Here is a 23122-nt window from a genome sequence, read left to right on the forward strand (position 1 = left end):
CCAGAAGAAACTCCAAATAAGTCAGAAGTAACAATAGATAAGAAAAGTATGCAAACAATAATAAACCTAATAATCACAGAAATGAAGACAACTATGGAGGAAAGGGATATCAGAATTAGAGAAACAACAGATGAGACCTCCAAAGAAAATACAAGCTACCCCAAGGTAATTAGAGAAATGAAAGCTGAAATAGCTGAGCTAAAAGGCCGATTAGCAGAACAAGCTAATACTATAACTAAACTGAAGAAAGAATCTGAGGGAAGGGAAAGCAGATTAAAAGAAGCAGAAAACAGAATTAGCCAGACAGAGGATGAGCTAGAGAAAACTAAGAAAGAGGTGAAAGAGTTCAAAAAGAGATTGAGAGACACTGAAAACAACAACAGAGACATATTGGATGATCTCAAAAGAAGTAACATTCCTATAATTGGCCTACCAGAAGAAGAAAGAGATGAAGGAAAAGTAAACATTCTAGAGGAAATAATAGAAGAAAACATCCCAGACCTAAAAAACAGAAAGGACATTAAGATTCAAGAGGCCCAGAGAGTCCCAAACAGAATCAACCCAGACCTAAACACACCAAGATACATCATAGTTACAATGAAAAGAAGTAATCATAAAGAAAGGATCCTAAAGGCTGCAAGAGAAAAACAAAAAGTCACATACAGGGGAAAACCCATAAGACTATCAGCAGACTTCTCCACTCAAACTCTAAAAGCCAGAAGAGAATGGCAAGATATCTATTGAGCCCTGAATGAAAAAGGGTTTCAGACAAGGGTAATATATCCTCCTAGACTTTCATTCAAACTAGATGGAAGGATCAAAACCTTCTCAAACAGACAACAGGTAGAGGAGGCAACTATCACCAAGCCTTCCCTGAAAGAGGTACTGAAAGAGGTATTATAAACAAGAACATCACTATAATACTTGCCATATGTCAGAGCAAATAAAAAATTATTGAATAATGGCACCACAATACATTAAATCCATAATACCAATAAATTTCAATGGCTTAAATTCACCCATTAACAGGCACAGAGGTGGAGGATGGATCAGAAAACACAACCCAACAAGATGCTGCTTGCAAGAATTCCACCTGACCTAACAAGACAAACACAAACTTAAAGTGAAAGGATGGAAAACTATCATACAGGCTAATGGACCACAAAAGAAGCAGGAACAGCCATTCTCATCTCTGACACCATAGACTTCAAATTAAATAAAGTAATAAAAGATAGGCAAGGCTATTACGTAATTATCAGAGGATCAGTCAACCAAGAAGATTTAACAATCATTAACTGTTGAGACCCCAAGAGGAGTTTGGGACTATCAGAATACAAATGACATCACCCTGAGGTGGGACAAACAGAGAAGGGAATATATAAAAGCATGGGACTTTAAGCAGGTCACTCTCTTTGGCTGCTGTTTCTTCTCCTGGTCAGAAGCATATTGGTGGAATTGCACCAGGTATCTGACATGGCCACTTCTCTTGGGAACAGAACATGTGTGACTCTGCTAGCTGGTAAACACCCATTCATGCTCAAAACACTACAAAAAATGGGAGTAGATGGGAAATTCCTCAAGATAGTGGAGTCCATATATAGCAAACCAACAGTCAACATCATACTCAATGGACAGAAATTGAAAGCATTCCTCTCAGATTGGGGACTAGACAGTGATGTCCATTATCACCATTACTCGTCAACATAGTATTGGAAATTCTTGCCATAGCAAATCAGGCAAGAGAAAGAAATCAAAGGAATATAGATTGGAAGGGAAGAAGTCAAGCTCTCACTATTTGCAGATGATATGATATTATACATAGAAAAATCGAAAGAATCCAGTAGAAAACTACTGGAAGTTATTAGGCAATATAGCAAGGTATCAGGCTACAAAATCAATGTACAAAAATCAGTGGCATTTCTCTATGCAAACACTAAAACTGAAGAAGACATCCAGAAATCACTCCCATTCACTGTTGCAGCAAAATCAATAAAATACCTAGGAGTAAAGCTGACCAAAGAAGTGAAAGACTTGTATACTGAAAACTATGAGTCACTATTCAAGGAAATAGAAACTGATACCAAGAAATGGAAAGACATCCCATGCTCATGGATTGGAAGAATAAATATCATCAAAATGAATATTCTCCTCAGAGCCATATACAAATTTAATGTGATACCCATCAAAGTTCCACCAAGCTTCTTTAAGAGAATAGAACAAAAACTACAATCATTTATCTGGAACCAGAAAAAACCTAGAATTGCCAAAACAATCTTGAGGAAAAGAAATGGAAATGGAGGCATCACACTCCCAGATCTCAAACTATATTATAAGGCCATCATAATCAAAACAGCCTGGTACTGGAACAAAAATAGGCACACAGACCAGTGGAACAGAATTGAAAGCCCAGAACTAAACCCCCACACCTATGGACATCTAATCTTTGATATAGGGACCCAACGCGTTAAATGGAGAAAGGAAGCTCTTTTCAATAAATGGTGCTCGGAAAACTGGGTTGAAATATGCAGAAGAATGAAACTGGGTGTTTCTCTTCTCTCCTCTCCTGGGTCAACTAGGAATAACAAAGGAGACCACCTGGGACTGAAATAAAACAGGACTAAAACAACTTCAGGAACCCAACAAATCACCAGTGAGTGCAAATATTGTGGCTCACGGACAGAGAGAAGCCTAGGGAGAGATTAAGTGGCTGGTAATAGTCTGGCAGTTTACCAGTGGAGACACCACCTCTAGTCTGTTTCACCAACAAAAAGATAGCTGAAGGGAGAACAGGACTCCCCTAAGACTCACCAAGTGCAACTGTGAGTTGACACTGCTACTGCCCTCAGAATCTGGAGCAACAATGGGGGATGGGGGTGGGGCTTGTGCTGACACCAGAGGACAGAGAACTATAATATCTATAGCTCAGTGGCCTACCAGTGGGGCTGTGAGACTCTCTTTGTATAACCACTGGATTATCTCTGCCCCACCTGGCTTTATCTCTTGGTCAGGAGTCATTGATTAAGCTAACAGGCCTAATTATAGTTTAAAAGCCCTCAGGCTCCCATAGCCTACATGGAAGAAAAAGAACAAAAGAGGCTTTTAAACCACTGTGCTCCAACTCAGGGATTAAAATAATAGTGAAACAATTCCCAATTTACACAACTGTGAAACCTTTAAGTACCTTACTTAGACACAAGTCAATCCAGGAAGGACTGACCAGTAATTTGAAAAGTACTTAGCGAGGGACCTCATAACATACTATATAGAATGGTTTTAAACCAACAAGAAGAAATATTGGAGAAATGAACCAGGACAAGAGTCAAACTAAAAGGCCCCCAAAGGGTAAAGCACAAAATTATGAAGTCAACATCCAAATACTAGTTAAGAAAATAATCACAGGTGCAAGTAAAGAGTTTGAAAGAATTGTCATCAAAAATGCAGAAACAACAAATGAGACCCTGGAAGAAAACACTAATTATCTCAAGGTTATTAGAGAGCTGAAAGCTGAAATAGCTGAGCTAAGAACACAACTAGCTGAACAAGCTTAAACAGTATCAGAACAGGATAATAAAATAGAACTCCAGAAAACAGTAGAGGGGAGAGAGAATAAAATAAATGCAGCTGAAGACAGAATTAGCAAGATCGAGGACAAATTAGAGACAACTAAAAAAGTAGTAAGAGATCTCAAAAAGAAACTAAGAGATACTGAAAACAACAACAGAGACATATGGGATGACTTTAAAAGAAATAATATACACATTATAGGTTTACCAGAGGAAGAAAGAGAGGGAGAGTAAGAAAGCATTCTACAGGACATAATAGCTGAGAACTTCTCTAGTCTAGACAACATAAAAGACATAAAGGTTCAAGAAGCCCAGAGAGTCCCAATCAAAATTAACCCATACTTAAAGACACCAAGACACATCATATTTAGAATGGAAAGGAATAAGGATAAAGAAAGGATCCTGAAGGCTGCAAGAGAAAAACAGTCACCTACAGAGGAAAACCCATAGATTAGCAGCAAACTTCTCCACTTAAACACTATAGGATAGAAGAGATCTATTGAGTGCTCAATGAGAAAGGCTTTTAACCAAGACTACTGTATCCTGCTAGATTGTCATTAAAACTAGATGGAAGCATAAAAACCTTCTCAGATAAACAACAGTTTAAGGAATCAACTATCATCAAGCCTGCCCTGAAAGAAGTTCTGAATGGTCTCCTATAAACAGTAAGATATCCATAAATATGCCATATATCAGAACAAGAAAAATCTACAATAATGGCTTTAAAATATATTCAATCTATAATATCAATAAACGTCAATGCCTGAATTCATCTATTAAAAGGCACAGAGTAGGAAGATGGATCAGAAAACACCACCCAACCATATGTTGTTTGCAGGAATCTCACCTAACTCACCAAGACAAACACAGACTCAAAGTGAAAGGATGGAAAAGTATTATCAAGTCAATGGACCATAAAAAAGAGCAGGAACAGCTATGCTCATATCTGACACAATAGACCTTAAAATAAGTAAAATTTAAAAAGATAGGGATGGACATTACTTAGTGTTCAGAGGATTAATCAGTCAAGAGGACTTAGTGATTATCAACATCTATGCATACAAGGAGAGGCCATCTAAACACATCAAACATCTACTAAAGAGCAATACATTAACAGCAACACAGTAATGGTAGAGGACTTAAACACCCCACTCTTTCAACTTGACATCATCCAGGCAGAAAATCAATAAAGAAATGAGGGAGCTAAATAAAGAGATAAACTAGAAATAGGACATTTTCTGAGTAAAAATGGTGATTTCACCATTTTCAGTCTATCTTGGATGGAGCTTGAAGAAACCATGTTACTAAATCAGAAGCAGAAGGATGAATATGAGATTATCTCATTCACAGGCAGAAGTTGAGAAACAAGATCAGAAAAGAAAACATTAAGCAGAACCTGGATAGGAGTTGGTGTATTGCACCAAAATAAAAGACTCTGGGGTGAGGGGTGCAGGAAAGTACAGATCCTGGGACATAATGTCAGAAGACCTAGTAGGGGTTGTATTATTGTGTGGAAAAATGAAAAATATTATGCATATATAGACTATTGTATTTACTGTTGACTATAAAGCATTAATCCCCAGATAAAAAAAGAAAGAAAGAAAGAAAGAAAGAAAGAAAGAAAGAAAGAAAGAAAGAAAGAAAGAAAAGAAGAATACAAAAGCTTCCAGTGGAGGGGATGGGATAGGGAACTCTGGTGGTAGGAATTGTGTAGAATGTACCCCTCTTATCCCACAGTCTTGTCACTCATTACTAAATCAATTTTTTATAAAAAGTCTTTGCAGAACCATATTCTATCTCTATCCGGGGAAGGCCGTCCTCTTTGACTGAGCACACAGTTTCAGGAGGGACACACATGGAATGGTGAGGCAGGAAGGGAACACCTGCCTAGCTAGCCAGATTAGCCGAATCAACCATGGCTATCAATGGGGTGTCAGATGTCACAGCCAGATGACCTTCACATCTGAAGCTTTCCTATTCTTTATCTATCTTCGAGCATGGACCCAGGATTATTATGAAGTGCAGTAGGTGAGAAGTTCTGGCTTCTGTAATTGCTTCTTTACTTTTCTTTTAAGATGACAGAATCTGTAGTATAAGTTGAAGATACGCAACAAATAGAAGTTAAAACTTGGAACCAGAACTGAAAGCTGAACAATGAGCCAAAAGAAAAGGTGAGGGATCCAGCTGAGTTTGGTTGGTAGAGTACAGGACTGTATGCAGGCCAGAGGCTCCCAGTTCAATTACCATCACTGAATGTACTGGAATGGTACTCTGCCCACCACCACCCCACTAAATCTCTCTGTCTCATATAAAATAAACCTATGGAGAATATTTTTAAAAGAACAGGTGTGGAGTTGGGCAGTGCTGCACCATGTTAAGCACACATAGTAGGAAGCACAAGGATCAGCTCAAGGATCCAGGCTTGATCCCCCAGCTCCCCACCTGCAGCGGTGTCACTTCACAAACAGTGAAGCAGGTAGGCAGGTGTCTATCTCTGTCTCCCCTGGTCTACCATCCCCTGTCAGTTTCTTTCTGTCCTTGTCGAATAAAAAAGGGGGGGAGCACCAGAAGCGGTGGATTCGTAGTGCCAGCACAGAGCCCCAGAGACTGGAGACAAAAAAAAGTGGGAAAATCAATCAAAATATTAACGGAAATGTAGATAAACTGGGTTATACTAGAACTTGGGGTTCTGTCTGATTTCTATTTCACTGAAAAAGCAAGAAGAAGTTTGTGTGTGTGCATGTCAGGGCTGCAGGAAGTTCACGCTGGTAAAACATATAAGGCAAGAGGAAAAGAAAAAAGAATAGTAATAATGACTTGGAAATTGCATATGAGTAAGCAGGGTTTTTTTTTTTTTTTGAAAGTTGGAATCCTTCTTACCTTCTTTTGACTCATCACAAAGAACTGAGTAAGACCACAGATATTGATTACTAATAGGAATTTTATAAAGATAAGTCATACAGAACATAGCACTGTCTAAAATGTATTCCCCTTGGACTTCCTGGACAGTCAGTCCCAACTAAAGTTCATTAATAGTGTTATACTTAGATTTCTTCTCCAGAGTGACAGAAAGATAAGTGATTGATAAACTCACTAGTTGCAATAATAAAAACCCTGCTTACTAGTAAACATTTATACTTTGCCAGCATAATACAGCTTCAGTCTGTAAAATACATTTAAAACAAAACAAAAAAGGTCATCTCAATTTACTGGAAAAAAAAAATTACAAGCACTTATCCTTACCTAAAAGAACCTCAGGTTTCACAAGTTCAAACTTTTGTTAGCCATCATAAAATGAAGCGTTTCTTTTTAAAAAGAACCTACATTTCGGTTGTGCCTGAAAATTTCAAGGGTTGTTCTCGTATTTTATAAATGTCTAGTGATTAAAAAAAAAAAGTTTTGTATTCAGGTCATATCTGTACTATAAAATGTAGCAGTTGGGAAGATATTTGAAAATATGCTTTTTGAAAATGTTTGCTCCAAAATGATGTTGTGAATAATACTGCCAGCCTACCCATACTTCCCGAAAAGTGGCACTGGGTCTATAACAGTGACTTGCTTCCTGTTTACAGCTGGTACACTTATAAGCCTGGAGGTACTACTTCCACAGAACAGTGGCCCAGCATCCTGTGAACCGAAGTCCTGTGTAGAAAGTATTTGCATTTCTAACATCACAACACTGCTTTCTGTGAATATGTGGGAGAACTGACTCACAGAACTTCAAACAATTGGCAGTTTCAACTTTTTGAAGTTTAGAAGAACCTTTTATTTTTAATTTTCAAAGACTTTTCCAATAAAGGAACAACAGAAGCTAAAATTTTCATAGGACTCTTTGGTTGTTAGATGTGGGCAAACACAATAACTGTTTCATCATAAATTCACATGTAGGCCACCTAATAATCTTCAGTGGAGATTTGAAGAGAGTGCAGAAAGAAATGGGTTATTGACCTCACTTTACTGGCTTTCATTTTCTAAAAGTAATAGAAATCCCAATGTTTCTTGAAAGGTAAAGACAAGTGAAAAGCAAAAGAATATAAATGTCCTTGAAGTGTTTTTCTAACACAAATTTCAGAAATATCTCCAAATTCTCTTAGTTCACATACCTTCTCGGATTCTCTACATCAACTTTGAAATGTACTTAGATATAATAGAAAATATATATATATCAATTAATTCCTTTAATAAATTGCAACTCAATTAGATAACAATTTGGGCTCATAGAACAGAAATTAAGTTGAGGTGGTGATGTTGACTGGCACATCTTTCCCTAGTCTAAACAGAACAAAACCCAGCATGCAGTACCTTCCCACCACTCAACACTTGTCCTTAAAAAAAAAAAAAAAAAAAAAAAGCCACAGAGACCTGCAATGAGAGGAAATAAGTCATCGTTACTCTAAAATTAAAGCACCTATTCCTGCTTTAGAGTTTATCAGATGTTTGGTCCGGATGTTGATTGTTTTAAAAATCTGTCTAAACATAGTATACTGCCTAGAGGAATGTTAGCAAACTAACCACTTGCTTCTAGTGACAACATCCTAAATCTTTATAACATGGCTAAGATAAATGAGTAAACAGATACAGCATTAAGTATACGTATTTCTCAGTAAAGCTTAACACACGACAGAATAGATTGAGGTTTTTTACCGTAAGTTATTACGTATCAGACATTAGGAAAACCATTAACTTTTGTTCCAATTCTTGTGAAATTACTGAAGTTGTAGTGAACAACAGCAACAACAAAAAATACAATAAACTTGATCAAACAAATGACTGTCAGAACTCTGTTTCCAATCACTTCTTAAACATTCTTGTGGTTTGATTTTCTTAGTGAAGAACTCAGTCTATCTGAGCCATGATGCTTATTTTTCTCATATCTGTCTTTATGCTATAAATTGATAATGAACACACATTTCATGATTAAAGTTTTGTCTTTAGGGATTGCACCAGCTTTGCTCTAACTTTTTCTTCTTTATTTTTTAAGTTGCCCATACTTTTTGCTACTTCCTGAATGAAGAACAATTAATTGGCAGAAATTTATTTTGAGCACAAGACTAAAAAGTCTTTTGAAAGACTCCAAATAACACTGGAAATACAGACAGGCTAATGACTCTGATTCTATACTTACTCAGATTTATGAATGAGAATGAAATATAAGACTATTAAAATATTTTAATGAAATATAAATGAGTCTATACAGCAGATAAACACATGGTTCTGGAGTATATTTTGGCACATGGGAAAAGGATTTTAATAACATACATTAGCAAGATATAATTTAGCACTTTGGAGTTGTTTTAACAAATTGAGTTTTTCCAAAGCATTGATTGTGCAACATGGTTGAGTCACTTAGGAACTTATGAGACTGAATTCAGTAAGATGCCACCAGGTCCAATAAATATTTTGTTTTTCTTCTTCCATCTTTTTCAACATATCTGTATAGTTTTCTTCGTTTGAAAGTTATCTAACTGCCAAATAAGTAATTTTGCTAATCATTCCCATGACTGATTTTAGTTTTTCTCCTTTAGCTAAATAAATAATACATGTGGAATTCTGTCTTTTTGTGTTCACTCTGGTTAACTATATGAACTGATGAATGATCACAGAAAATGATTACAGAATTAAGAATAATAACTCAGATTTAATTAAACTACTGACTAGCGTAAACTATAGAAGTCATTATAATCAGAAGACTATCTTTTCTTAGAAACAAAAGTTTGTGACTTTTGAAGTGATACTAGTAGTTGATGCAAGTCATAAATGTTTTACAGAAGCCAAATATTTAATAATATGTAAAAGGTATTAGAACTAATACTAGAAGGAAGAAATAGAAGAAGGAAAGAAGGAAGGAAGGAAGGAAGGAAGGAAGGAAGGAAGGAAGGAAGGAAGGAAGGAAGGAAGGAAGGAAGAGGAAGGAAGGAAGGAAGGAAGGAAGGAAGGAAGGAAGGAAGGAAGGAAGGAAGGAAGGAAGGAAGGAGGGGAGGAGGGAAGGAGGGAAGGAAGGAAAGAAGGAAGGGAGGAAGGTGTGAAGGAGGGAGGGAGGGTGGGAAGGAGAGAGGAAGGGAAGAGAAAAGAGAACTGGAAATGTTAGGAGAAAAATGCCAGGGATCAGATGGTGGCACACCTGGTTAAGCACACACATTAAAGTGTGTAAGGACCCAGGTTCAAGCCCCTGGTCCCCACCTGTAAGGGGAAAGCTTCACAAGTGGTGAGGTAGGGCTACAGTGTTCTCATTCTCTCTCTCTCTCTGCCCCTCTTCTCTCAATTTCTCTGTCTCTGTCCAATAATAATAAATAAAAATACTAATATATACTAATATATATACATATTAATGCTTAATTAGGAAATTTCTGTTTCCTAAAAAAGTGTTTTGTTTTTGAACAGTTTTTTTTGTTTGTTTTTCCATCTACCAGGCTCATAGAAAGCAGTGTCTTCACAGTTCCAATGCTCCTGCTGGAATTTTTTTTTTTTTTTTTTTTTACCAGAACACTGCTCAGCTCTGGCTTATGGTGGTGCAGGGGAATGAACCTGGGACTTTGGAGGCTCAGGGTTGAGAGTCGTTTTGCATAACCATCATGCTACCTATACACACTTTTTTTTTTCTTTTCTAGGGACAGAGAGAGAGAAAGGTGGATAGCACAGCACTATCCCACTGCTTGTGAAGCTTCCCCAATACAGGCATTCCTTTGCTCACATGGAATGTGCCATGGCACCAGGAGAGTGCACCCCCCCCCCATGCTGTGGTGTCTCTCTCTTTCTCTCTAAAAGTAAAAAAAAAAAAGTGTCTTGAGAGTGGTGAAATCATAAATGTACAAGGTCTTGGCTACACACATACACACACTATTCCATATATAAGCAAAATCATTTGGCATTTATTTCCTTAGCAAGTATTAGTAATTATTTTATTTTATTGGAAACTTGTCAAATAGAAGTAAAAATATATATGCTTTAGAGAAATTTCTTAATTATTTTTTCAAAAAAGAATGAGTGTTTTCATTGGCTACTTTTTGTTTAAGTTTTCATTTATAAAATGGAAACACTGACAAGACCATAGGATGAGAGGGGTACAATTCCACACAATTCCTGCCACCAGAACTGCCACTAGACACCTTTTAAATGCTATACATATTTTCTTCTGTTTTGCCTCATGCTAGCATCTAGAACCTGGTGGCTGAAAAGAGAGTTAACATAGAAAGCCAAACAAATTGTTGAACAATCATGAACCTAAAGGCTGGAATAGTGCAGATGAAGAGTTGGTGAATCTATCTCTTGGCTTTAATTTGGGTAAAATCTCAGCTGATATTTCTTCAAATATTAATTTTGTTCCTTTCTTTCCCTGCTTGTACACCTATGGTAAAAAATTTTCTCTTGGTGTCAGAGAGATGTGGGTGAAAGGAAAGGGAAGAGAGAAACCAGAACACTGCTCAGCTCTGACTTATGGAAGTGCTGGGGATAAGACCTGTGACCTCAGAACCTCAGGTATTGAAGTCTTTTGCATAACCATTATTCTATCTCTCTAGCCCTCTACTTTATCTTCTTTCTCTCCACTTGGACCTTTAACATCTGTCTTCCTGCAGATTTTCCCTAGTGATACTCCCTTTAGCTCAGTCACTGCAGTCTTCATAGGGATGGTCATTGCTAAGAATTTTGCTAAAATTTTCTTTCATTGTGCCTCTGGATTCTCCGGTCTCTTTCTTTCACATGAATAATATATATACATTCTCTTATCATTAGTAACAATCTCCTCCAAATTAGTAATAAAGGTCTGAACTGTGTATACGAATATTCAACTCATTATCAACTTTTTCTGATTGTCAATAGCTAGTATTTCATTTTGCTTTCTGAATTGTGCTATTCTCAACAACTCAGAGTCTGACATATTGTAATTTTTTAGTAAATAAATTTGAAATGGATGAATCTGCAACCTTGACTAGCCCCAGCTCCTCACATGAAAGCAAGAATGTGATTTGAGCATCAATAAATACAGTGTGAATTTAACTGAACAGAAGCACATATTACACAAATCACAGCTTTCATATTATAAGAAAATATAATTAAGGCACAATCAGAAAGGAAATAATTCAGGATATTCCAAGAAAGCTATTAACATTTGAAGAGGAGCATTTATATGCAGGAATTCAAGGAAATGGTATCATTCAACATGGCATAGAGGAAATCTGTGTTGCACAGGCACAGATAAGTTTCGGAACTCAGGCGGTTATCTTTTAAATATGATCTTGCAACAAGGGCAACAAAAGGGAAAATAAATAAATAAATAAAATTTTTTAAAAAGAAGAACAAAATATGATCTTGATCACAAACAAGAGCCTGTAAAAGTTTGAGGGGGCTCAATTTCTGTTATTTAAAGAAAGCTATCTAAGAGCACATTATGAGGTAGAATAATAAATTTTCCTGTATATTTTGTATCAGGCCTTGGGACATGGTCTGCTATTAAAATATAATACTACATTTTGTTTCGCTTCTAAAAAAGATAAAAGAAAGAAAGAAAATTATTTTGTGAGAGTTAGAGAGAGAATGGAGAGGAATCCAAAGTTATAACAGAGGTGGTGCTATGGGTCAAACCCAGGGTCTCATACATGAAAATCATACACTCTACCCACTGAGTAACCTCCCTGGTTGCTATTATTGTCTTCTTTATAATATACAGTTATGTTTGTTCTATTCTGGGATTGAAGACCTTGTCCTGAACTATAAGGCAAAAAAAAAAAAAAAAAAAAAAAAGACTGGGATCTATCTTTGATCCTGCATGCAGGATAACTTCTATAATACTCTAAATTTTGATTTCTTCTCGTGGCCTTTGAAATATTATTAGTATATACATTATTCATCTTCTTTCATAGCATCATGATAGTTCATTGTATGATGTACAATCATTTATCCAGTCTTCTGTTGGTAAACAGGTTATTGCTATCTTTTATAGTTACAGAAAATACATGAATAAATGAACTGTCAAGAAATGATTTACAAGAAATGGTTGAGAAAGTTGTAGCATATATAATAATGGAATACTGCTTAGCTGTAAGAAGTAATGAGATATTTTCTTTTGTTACATTGTGGATGGACCTTGAAGGAATTATGTTAAGTAACATAGTCTAAAAGGAAAAGTAATACTGGATGGTCCCACTCATGATGTTGGTACTTAAGAAATTACAAGAGGGGAGGAAATGCAGCAGATATAGGGGCTCTAAAGAGGGCAGTCAGAGGGAGTTGAGGGGAGAAGGAAACCAGTATAGCATGGTGGAGGAGAATATTAGGTGGTACATGGTATAGCATGCAGACAGCTATTGTGTGGAGATAAGAAAGTGTACATAAAAGACAACAATTGTCTTGCAAGCCATTACAATAACCCATGTGGTTATTGTACAATAACCCATGTGGTTATTGTAAAAAGTCATTTACAGGGTTTGGATGGTAGCACAGCTAATTGAGGGCACACATTACAGGGAGCAAGGACCCTTGTTACTCAGGTGGCAACAGTCAGTTAAGCACATATATTCCAAGCTCTAGGACCTAGATTAGAGCCCCTGCTCTCTCCACCTTCAGTCTCGTCACCCAATCTGGTCCCCTACGCCTACACTGAACTTCTCTGTTCCAGACTCTTGGAAACAGAGTTGGCAGTCAGTTGAGGTAAAGAACAAACACCTCATCACAGACCCCTGCAAGCGTCAACCCGGCTTTGACCTAGCACGTTATGATTGGGCCCTCCTCAAGCGCTATCGAACAGGCCATGGCCGGTGCGCCGCTATGTTCCATCGCTGGGGAGCCAGAGACGACCCGAACTGCCCCTGCGGCTCCAGACAGACTATGACCCACATAGTCAACGACTGCCACCTCTCCAGATTCAAAGGAGGTCTCGAAACTTGACATCAGGCTCAACCTGACGCTGTTGTCTGGCTACGGAAGAAGGGCAAACGCTAGAAGAAGAAGTGAAGCAGGTCAGCAGGTGTCTCTATTTCTCTCCTCTCTATCTCTCCCTTCTATCTCTCAATTTCTCTCTTCTTATCTAATAAAGATTAGAGATTTTTTTTAAAAGATTTTTAAAAAACCAATAAAGCCCATATTTCTCCCAGTCCTGGAATCTCTAGGGTGGGGCTCACTTTCTTGCATGCTTCTCTCAATTCATACCAACTGATACTGCATCTGCGGATCCCAACCTAATCAATGCAACCAGTACTACCTCAGCATGCTTCACTTCAGACTGTGTCCAGAGGCATCAGGCGTGGAATGTCAGTCAACCCTTCAACGTCATTATTTGGCCACCAGGTTCCAGATGCTACCATGATGCCAACTGGACTTCCCTAGGCCCATGACCTCATCAGTGTGTCCTGGAGCCCTGCTTTCCCAGAGCTCTGCCCACTAGGGAAACAGAGAGAGAGGCTGGGAATATGGATCGACCTGTCAACACCCAGGTGCAGCAGGGAAGCAATTACAGAAGTCAGATCTTCCACCTTCCACACCCCATATTGACCCTGGGTCCATGCTTCTAGAGGGATAAAGAGTAGGAAAGTTATCAAGGGAGGGGATGATATACAGAGTTCTGGTGGTGGCAATTGTATGGAATTGTACCCTTCTTATCCTATGGTCTTGTCAGTGTTTCCATTTTATAAATAAAAATTACTTTTAAAAACTAAAGGGAAACTTTCAAAGAAAAAAATCCAAGTATTAATCCTTTTACAGAAGTTAGAGAATACTTGTACTTGTCCAAGTTCACATAATAGTAACTGGTAGAAGGGGCCATAGATAGCTCCACTGGGAGAAAGTGGGCTTTGCGTGACCTAGGTTCGAGTCCCTGTATACCATGTAGGATCACTGGATGTCACAGGAGTCACTGGATGAAGCTTTGGTGTTGTTTTGACTTTTAGTATAAATAAACAAACAGTAACTGACAGAGTGTGGACCTGAAACCAAACTTGCGTGATTTAAAAATCTGTCCTCTTTGTCACTGCCCTGTAGTATCTGGGATATACCCTGTGAGTAGAGATAATAAATCAGTGGAGAAGAAACTTGGACTCAAAGCAACCATTTATGTCTTCCTTCTTATATCCCCATAAGAATACTAGAATTTTTTCCCTTCAGCCTTCTATACATAAATTCCCCACTTTCACTTCTTAGTGCATTCCTTGTGTAGCCTTTTTATTTTTTCCCTTTTTTTTTTTAAATCATCTTGCTTCTGTGACCATTTATCATCACTCATCTAGCTTATTCTAGGGAAATAGTGCAATGATTAGGTAAAAACCTGAGGCTGTAAAGTCCAGGTTCATCCTCCCAGCACCTTGCCACTATTGAGACCTGAGTAGTGTTCTGGTGAGGGGGGGGGGGGGGAGAGGAAGAGGAGAAGGAGAAGGAAGAAGAGAAGGGAGAGAAAGAGGATATGGAGGAGGAGAAGGGAGAGAAGAAGGAGGAGGAAGGAAGGAGAAAGAGGCTGAAGAGGAGGAGGAGGAAGGAGGATTGAGGGGGAGGGGAGGAGGAAGAAAATGAAAGAGAAAGAGGAAGGAAAAAAAGAAGAAGAAAGGGAGAAAGGAAGGAAGAGATAATAAAGTCTTCTGTGTACTTTTATGTTGAATTAGCATATCCACTGTCTCCCAATTTCTTTGAACTTTGAACTCCTATTTTATTAACCTCTTACACAAGAATCAGTAGAACTTCAGTCTTATCCCCTACTCATCAAATTCTGCTGAGGTTTTAAATAAATCTGACATTGGTTTTGGCTAGGAGCTTAATATAACTCATAATAAGAAAAAAAAGGATGAGATAATATTCATGTGCAAGTGTACAGTACTTTGGTGGAGAAGTGAAAGATACGCAAGAAACCAAACTGGAAATATAATTCCGAAGTTAAACTTCTAGTAACATTCTTAGAAATATTAGTAGAAAAGAGATCCAAGGTTGAAAATAAGCAACATTAGCTAACAGGCCAAAGAGATAGTATAGTATAGTATAGTATAGTATAGTATAGTATAGTATAGTATAGTATAGTATAGTATATGGGGGTATAGATTGACCAGTGTCTACATCCAGCAAAGAAGTGATTACAGAAGCCAGAACTCTTACCTTATACTCCCCAAAGACAATTTTGATCCAAACTTCCAGTGGGGAAGAAGTGATAGGAGGATGAGGATAAAAGGGAGGTCCAATTCCATCAGGACCTAGAGAGAGGAAGAAAAAAGGGAGAAACATTTAGATGTGTAATAGAGTTATATGTGGCTTGGAGGGGAAGAGAAGGCTGGACCTGGAAGGAAAAAGGAGCAATTATATACAAATGTAGACAGATAGTTTCAGAGATGACTGTTAACCCATGTCTGCTGCTGGGGCTCACATGGAGTGGCTCCAATGGGGGGGGGGGGTTAAGCCTCCGACCCTCCCTCACCAGCTCTAGTGGCTGTGTGAATTCAGAAAGAGACATCGGGGAATATTCTGGTACAAACATTCGTTTATTGGGAGAAGAGTACAGGTCTTTATAATGAGTTAAACAAAGAGCATTTTTCACAGATGTCAGAAATTACAGGTTTCTTAAAGGTCAGCTTGCCCCTATGGTAGGGGGCTGGTATGACAAGAATTGATACAGATACATAAAGGTCAAGACAATTAGTTTCCATGATGTAGACAACTTAATTATCCAAAGGTATTTGAGAGAAGCATAGGGGTTAAACCAGTAAGGTGGGGTAGAGAAGAAGGCTGCAACCTTGGGAGAATGGCTGTGGCTTGCACTGGAAGGATTGGGGATTCCGAATTCTGGTGGTAGGAACAGTGTGGAACTATACCTCTATTGACATGTAATTTTGTAAATCACTATTGAATCGCTAATAAAAATTTTTAAAAGATGTTAACTGAATAAAATACAAGTGATCCTGAAACATAGAAGAAAGAAAGAAAGAAAGAAAAAAAGAAAGAAAGAAAGAAAGAAAGAAAGAAAGAAAGAAAGAAAGAAAGAAGGAAGGAAGGAGGAAAAAAAGAAAGAAGAAAACAAGTTTCATACTGAAAGGCTGGCAGGGCATACAACGTAGGGAAAAGACTGATTTTTAATACCAAATATTTGGGGCCAATCAGATGTAAAGTAGAAGAAAGTGAGACTGAACTCATTAAATGGGATAGCTTTTCATGAAATAGCCTGATTTCATTTCTCTCTTCATGGCATGTCTTTAAGTGTCTTTTGCTATTTGTACCCAAAATTCTGCCTTATGCTGAAAACTCAGTTACAGTGACAAGTTCAATAGAAACAGAGCTTTTTTTTTTATTTAATAATGCACCCTTGATCTCTTAAAACACTGTTGTTATTGATGTCTTTTTTTACACATGCTAATCCTCTCTAGTGACAAGACTATCATAGCCAAATAATGCACGGATGTGTCTGTGACGTATTTATGAATTCTTACTCTGCCTTTGCAATACTAAGCCGTTCCATCTGTGCTGCCAAGCTATCTCAATGAAAGTCCATGACTCACAGTCTGTGTCTCTGAGTCATGCTCTGAAGCTATGTGAATTAGTCTTAATTTGGTACTTTTCAGTTATCAGTATGAGCCTTGCCTGCTGAGAGCTTTGTTTTGTTTTCCTCCCTAGCACTTGGAACTCCCTTAATTGGTAGCTGATAACTTCTACAAGTACCCATTTTATGTGAAGGAGTGAAAGTTGGCCCAGTGGCAACCAAAAAGAACAAAACAGAGTGGCAATAAATAACAACTGCATAGTGTAAGACATTCATATAGAGAAAAGCAGAGATTTTGTTGATTCAAACTTTTCTGTTGGAGCAAGTGAGATAGTTCATCTAGGACTGGGACTGTTTGTCACGTGCACTACAGGTCCCAGAGCCCAATGTGGTACATGACAAAAGTACTGCACTGGGGGAAGCTTCGGTGTTGTGGTGTCCCATGCTCTCTCTCTCACTCTCTCTCTCTCTCTCTCTCTCTCTCTTTTTACCTCAAAAAATATATATATCAACTCAAACCACTGAAGGCCAATATGAGCAAAAAGAAAAAGTTACTCATGGCAGGGTCGTGGCACACCTGGCTTAGCAAACATGTTACAGTGTGCAAAGACCCAGGTTGAGTCCCCAGTCCCCCACCTGCAGGGGGAAAGCTTTGCAAGCGGTGAAGCAGTGCTGCAGATGTCTCTCCCTCTCTCTTTCTCTCTCCCCCTACCTTCTCAGTTTCTGACTATCTCTATCCAATGACTAAAGATAAAATAGCATAACATAACATAACATAACATAACATAACATAACATAACGACATAACGTAACATACCATAACATAGCAATAAAGAAAAGGTGCTCATGAAGGCCCCAGAGGTTATAGGTTCAAACACACACACACACATGCACACACACACACACACACACATCTCTTCCCCAGCCCTGTTGTACTATGCAAACAGATCTGGAGCAGACAGTGCCTACAGAAGTTGCTCCTGCCAGTTTCTAGCCAATCACTGCTCCTGTCCTTGCTTTTATGAAGACTTCTTCACCTCTACCCCTGACCCCTCTCTTATATCCGTTCTCACAACAACACTACAGCAAATGCTAATCAAGCATCAGATATTAAAGCCCTTTTTTTTACAGGAGCAGTCTTTACCAAATGCCTGGGACCCTAATATTATTCCTACAACTATGAATCAATGTGAACAGATAATTTAAAAGGTATAAAAAGAGAGGGTGGGCCATGGTGATAGTTCTCCTTTCCATATAAAGCTTGCCAAAGTTCAGGTGGATATAGCCTTACTGAAACTGACTTTACATATACATCTGTCTGTACATGTATATATTATGTTTATACGTTTACATAATGTATATATTCCCAACTCCATGGATCTAAGAAAGTGAAAATAGAAAAATAAACTTCTTTTCTTTGTAAATTTTTTTGGTATTTATTTTCACTTTTGTTGCCCTTGTTGTTTTTTATTGTTGTTGTAGTTATCATTGTTGTTATTGATGTCATCATTGTTAAATAGGACAGAGAGAAATGGAGAGAGGAGGGGACGACAGAGAGGAGCAGAGAAAGATAGATGCCTGCAGACTTGCTTCACCGCCTGTAAAGCCACCCGGGTGCAGGTGGGGAGTCAGGGGATTATTATGCCCGTTGTTGCTCTTAGCGCCACATGCGCTTAACCCGCTGCACAACTGCCGGACTCCCAGAAAAATAAACTTCTACTCAGGTATCTAAGGAGAAAGAAATAAGCTGGTTTCCATTACACACTGGTATATAAATACTAATTTCTGCATTATAGTTTTAATATATTTAGATTCTTTACATAATATATAGTATATAACGTATGTACGACTCACAGATTATATCACCTTGGTTCATTTTTTCACTGAATAGTATTTCTTGGCAACTATTTCAGATCAGCACATGGAACTAACTTATAACATTAATGAATGAGACTTCTCAGTATTACCATTCAAGCCCAGATAGCATCTAAATCTTTTACCAGAACTATTTGAAAATGTGTTATGTTAAATCTAATTCCAAAGATAAAACCATATATTTGATATAAATGTTCTTCTGAATAAACAGCATACATCATAGAGAAAAACCGTAGTAAGTTATATAGATTTTAGGTGTTTTTTCTTATTTTTATTTTTATTTATTCCTTTTTGTTGCCCTTGTTTTATTGTTGTTGTTATTGATGTCGTTGTTGCTGGATAGGACAGAGAGAACTGGAGAGAGGAGGGGAAGACAGAGAGGGGGAGAGAAAGACACCTGCAGACCTGCTTCACCGCCTGTGAAGCTACTTCCCTGCATGTGGGGATCCTGGAGCTGGAACCAGGATCCTTATGCCGGTCCTTGCGTTTTGTGCCACGTGCGCTTAACCCACTGCGCTACCGCCAGACTCCCGGTGTTTTTTCTTATTATTGGCATGTATATAGTCCAGTAATATTACAAAGACATTCCACCCTCCAGGCAGTTCTTCCTCTTTTCAAATATTGTACTTTAAACCCTAGAGTGAATTGTAAGAAGATACTAAGCAGTTATCAAAGTAATTTCATTTTAAAAGAAAAGAAAGGTAGATTAAGGGTGCTTTTATAAGCACATAAGAGACTTGTAGCTGTGGTAACTATTTAGTGTTAATAATAAATACAATTTAGAAATAGTGTCTCATTTCTATTGTTTTCATTTGTTTTGTGTGTATGTCTGTTCTTGCTTAACCATTTAAATAATAACTGACTGGTTTGTACTAAATAAAGATAATTTTTTCCAGACTTCTTACTATTATACTTACCAAATTTTATTTAATCACTTGAAGAATTTAGAGATATAAAGTTATTTCAGTTTAGTTCTTTAAGCACAGGTCTCTCTTTTGTTTAATACTAGACACTAAAATCACTAACAGCTTGTTAGTTTTATTAAATATTATTCTATTCCAAAAATTCAAAACTTTCACAGAAAAAAATTAATTTCTATTTTGCTTTAGCTACTTTATATCTGAAGGCATTAGGACAAAAAGAAAAGAGAGGAAAAGCTACAAAACAGAAAGACAAAATAACAGGGATTTTCAAATACAGCTCAGTAGGAAGACAGAAATAATATTGCGGACTTTCAAAAGATTAAATAATAGTTAAATTAATCAAAGCTTCATGTTGCTTGTATTCAGAACAAAGTAATTATTCCTTCTCCTTTGTTCCAGTTGCTTATTTTTATGTTGTTTGTGCTACTAAATCTGGATTTTTGTGGCAAGGGTAAATTTTTTTTCCTCTTTGTCTGCCCACAAAAGACACCTAGTTAGTACTCAACACATTATTTGTTGAAATAAACAAGTAGAAAATTCTTTTTTTTTTTTCCAGAGCATCATATTTAGACTGGGGCAAGAAAAAGAGTACAATTTCATTTTGTATTTCTCCTCAGATAGTAAAGTGATTTGTGGTTCCCCTATTTTTGTGTATGTTGTATCCCAACTGATATATATTCATTCACAGTCAATAGAGGCACCAACGTCTCTGATTTTCATTTAAGAAAGAAACAATAGTGACAGTCTAACTTTAAGTTGACTCTTTCATATCAAGTCTGCCTTGAGACTATTGTGTATCTAAAGTAACAGCCTACAAAAACATTATTTTACAGTTCTGATGACATTATAGTATAGAGAAATTTAATATTTGCTTATACCAGACAAGGGGAAGCTTCAGTGGTATGTTATCTTTCCTTCTCTCGCTCTATCCCTGTCTAGAATTTTCTCTTTCTATGAAAAAGTAGACAAGACTGATGAGCCCCAAGGGATGATTAATAGTGATAACAACATTATAGTATCACTGCTATTCAAAATGTGAAAAAGTGGGATGTCACATTGGGCCATTATTTAACATGCTGAAAAGAGTTAGCCAAGAATTAATAAAATCTCTAACTCAGTTAACCTTTTATTTGACATGGTCTTTATTACTAACAGAGTCCCAACTCCATAAGATTGCATATCATTTTATGTAGATTTTGCCTGGTAGAAATGTGAATAATTTCTGTCTGGTTGAAATTATAACCAAAGAACAGGTCTTATTACCCTTTAGGATATTAATCAGGCATATATCAAACACAGAAATCTCACTTTTTTTTCCCCAGTAAGTATGCACAGCTCCTCAAATGTCATTTGAATCAGTTTACCACCATGTTTCCCTAATTAGTGAACCCAATAAATCTTTGGCATGTGTTTATCCTTTATTTTTATAAACCCCATGTTTCTGTAGTTCTTAGGAAATTATTCCTTGTTACCACCATCATTTCCAGTTGTTTTTCTTAAGTTGATCATAAACACAGAAGAATTATCAAGAAAAAATAAAATAAATAGTGAACAGTTGAATCAGAATGCCCAAAGTATTCACAAAGTTCTATGAAAACTAAAGGTATAGAGGTTTCCAGCCAAAGTGGTAGACCACTGCCACTACCACAACAAAAACTACAACACACACAGAAAAAAAAAGTCATTGAGCCTGGGAATCAGATGAACTAATAAATGAAAAAAGAAAATCCAGACCCTGGCCACAAATTCAGATATACTCACAGTCTTCACTTACAATCATTTGACCTACTAGTTACCACGGCTGAATCTGGCTGCTTCTGCTCCTCCTGCTTCTACTGTTGCTATTCATGCCCACAGCATCTTTGCTATAGCCACCCTCATGGCCTAGTTGCAACTGTGGTTGCTGTTGGTTCAGCTGGTAACCAGTTCAGACTGCCTGATTCAATCCACCTGAGTCCAGTTCATCCCTCTGCTCCCAGGTTCAACCCATGCTCAATTCAGCTCACACTCAGTATAACTTTCTCATTTCTAGCTAATTCTTTCACCTTTGTGGCCATCATCCAGTCCCAGTCAAGACCCTGACACCTACTGTTTCAGTGTTTGCATGAGAAGAAAGCATTTTGGAAAAACAACACAATTCTTTCCTGGAGCCAGACCAAGACAATAACTTGAAGAAAATGCAGAATTCAACACAGCTATATAAGACTCCTTATGAAATGTGAGGTGATTCAAAGTTTCCAATGCAGAAACTATGAAAATTACCCAAGACTCAAATCTGGTCTTAAAAAACTCAGGGTGACTGATACAGACGCACAGCCTGACAGAGGATTAAGTGTGGTATAGCCCTGATCTTAGTGTTTCTCAGCATTTTTATTAGTTTGTTTCAAGATAAATCAAAGGAATTTTAAGACCGTTTGTATCAACAAAAAAGCAGGACAGTTTGATAAGGGGAAAATCTGTTTAGGGCAGTGCCACTGATAAGGTGACTTAAAGCTAGAAGTCTCCTCAAACTAACATTCAAGGTCTTTTTCAAATAGCACTCTTAAAGGGATCTCAACAGATTTATAGCTGCGATAGCTAGCAAATAACAGACAGTGTCATTCATATCTGGTATCAAATAGGCTGTGGCCTGGGGTTAGGGTATCCAAGCTTTGCTCCAATTATACCTATCAGCATTTGAGGAGTTACAGATCTTTGTTGGTCATGCACAATAATTGAGTCATGAGTGGCACAAGCCTGTGGTCAATATAAACAGAGAGGACAACAATAGGAACAACATTCATGGCATCAGAATTCAAGGAGAATAAATAAAAGAGATAGAATTCATATTTGAAGAAATTTTAACATTTGCTTGTACCAAACAGTGGTGTAGCATCTTTCTTTCTCTCCCTCTATCTGTCTAGAATTCTGTCTGTCTGTGAAAAAGCAGACTCTCATTAAAATGAAATAGAATTGAATAGGAATCAAGTCACTTAATATCATTTTTTAAAGTTCTATTCAAGATGAGATGAAGGAAATGACAAGATTTGTTTTTAGATTCTATGTTTTTATTTTTATCAGTTAAAAGAAAACCTGAGCAATCCTTCAGCAGAGTTCTTTAAAACACTTTGGTGAGATTTTTGTTATTTGTCCTTGCTTAAAATAATACCTTCAAGAGCCTATCTTCCTTTTATTGCAACCACTATCTGAAATCAGAGTTACAACCACCAGTTTACAAGGCCAGGACTGTGCAAAGAAAAGTGGAAGTCTAAGCAAACTTAGAGTTTTACCTTGAAGGATATAGGAGAGAACGCTGTTTCAGTAAATCCAATGACATCTAT

The 23122-nt window shown here is 37.4% G+C and overlaps 1 long non-coding RNA gene across 1 annotated transcript in view; it reads right to left on the bottom strand.

The window, feature by feature from the left end:
* LOC132538323 (uncharacterized) overlaps positions 1-21667 on the bottom strand; it is an 83520-nt gene extending 61853 nt beyond the window's left edge. Inside the window, exons 1-2 of the long non-coding RNA XR_009549719.1 lie at positions 21577-21667; positions 15633-15727 (exon numbers count right to left, since the gene is read on the bottom strand). This is a non-coding gene — a long non-coding RNA (uncharacterized LOC132538323). The remainder of the gene's footprint in view (positions 1-15632; positions 15728-21576) is intronic.
* Between the last annotated feature and the right edge of the window lie 1455 nt (positions 21668-23122).

Source organism: Erinaceus europaeus, chromosome 4, assembly GCF_950295315.1.
Source record: "Erinaceus europaeus chromosome 4, mEriEur2.1, whole genome shotgun sequence".
Taxonomy (NCBI): domain Eukaryota; kingdom Metazoa; phylum Chordata; class Mammalia; order Eulipotyphla; family Erinaceidae; genus Erinaceus; species Erinaceus europaeus.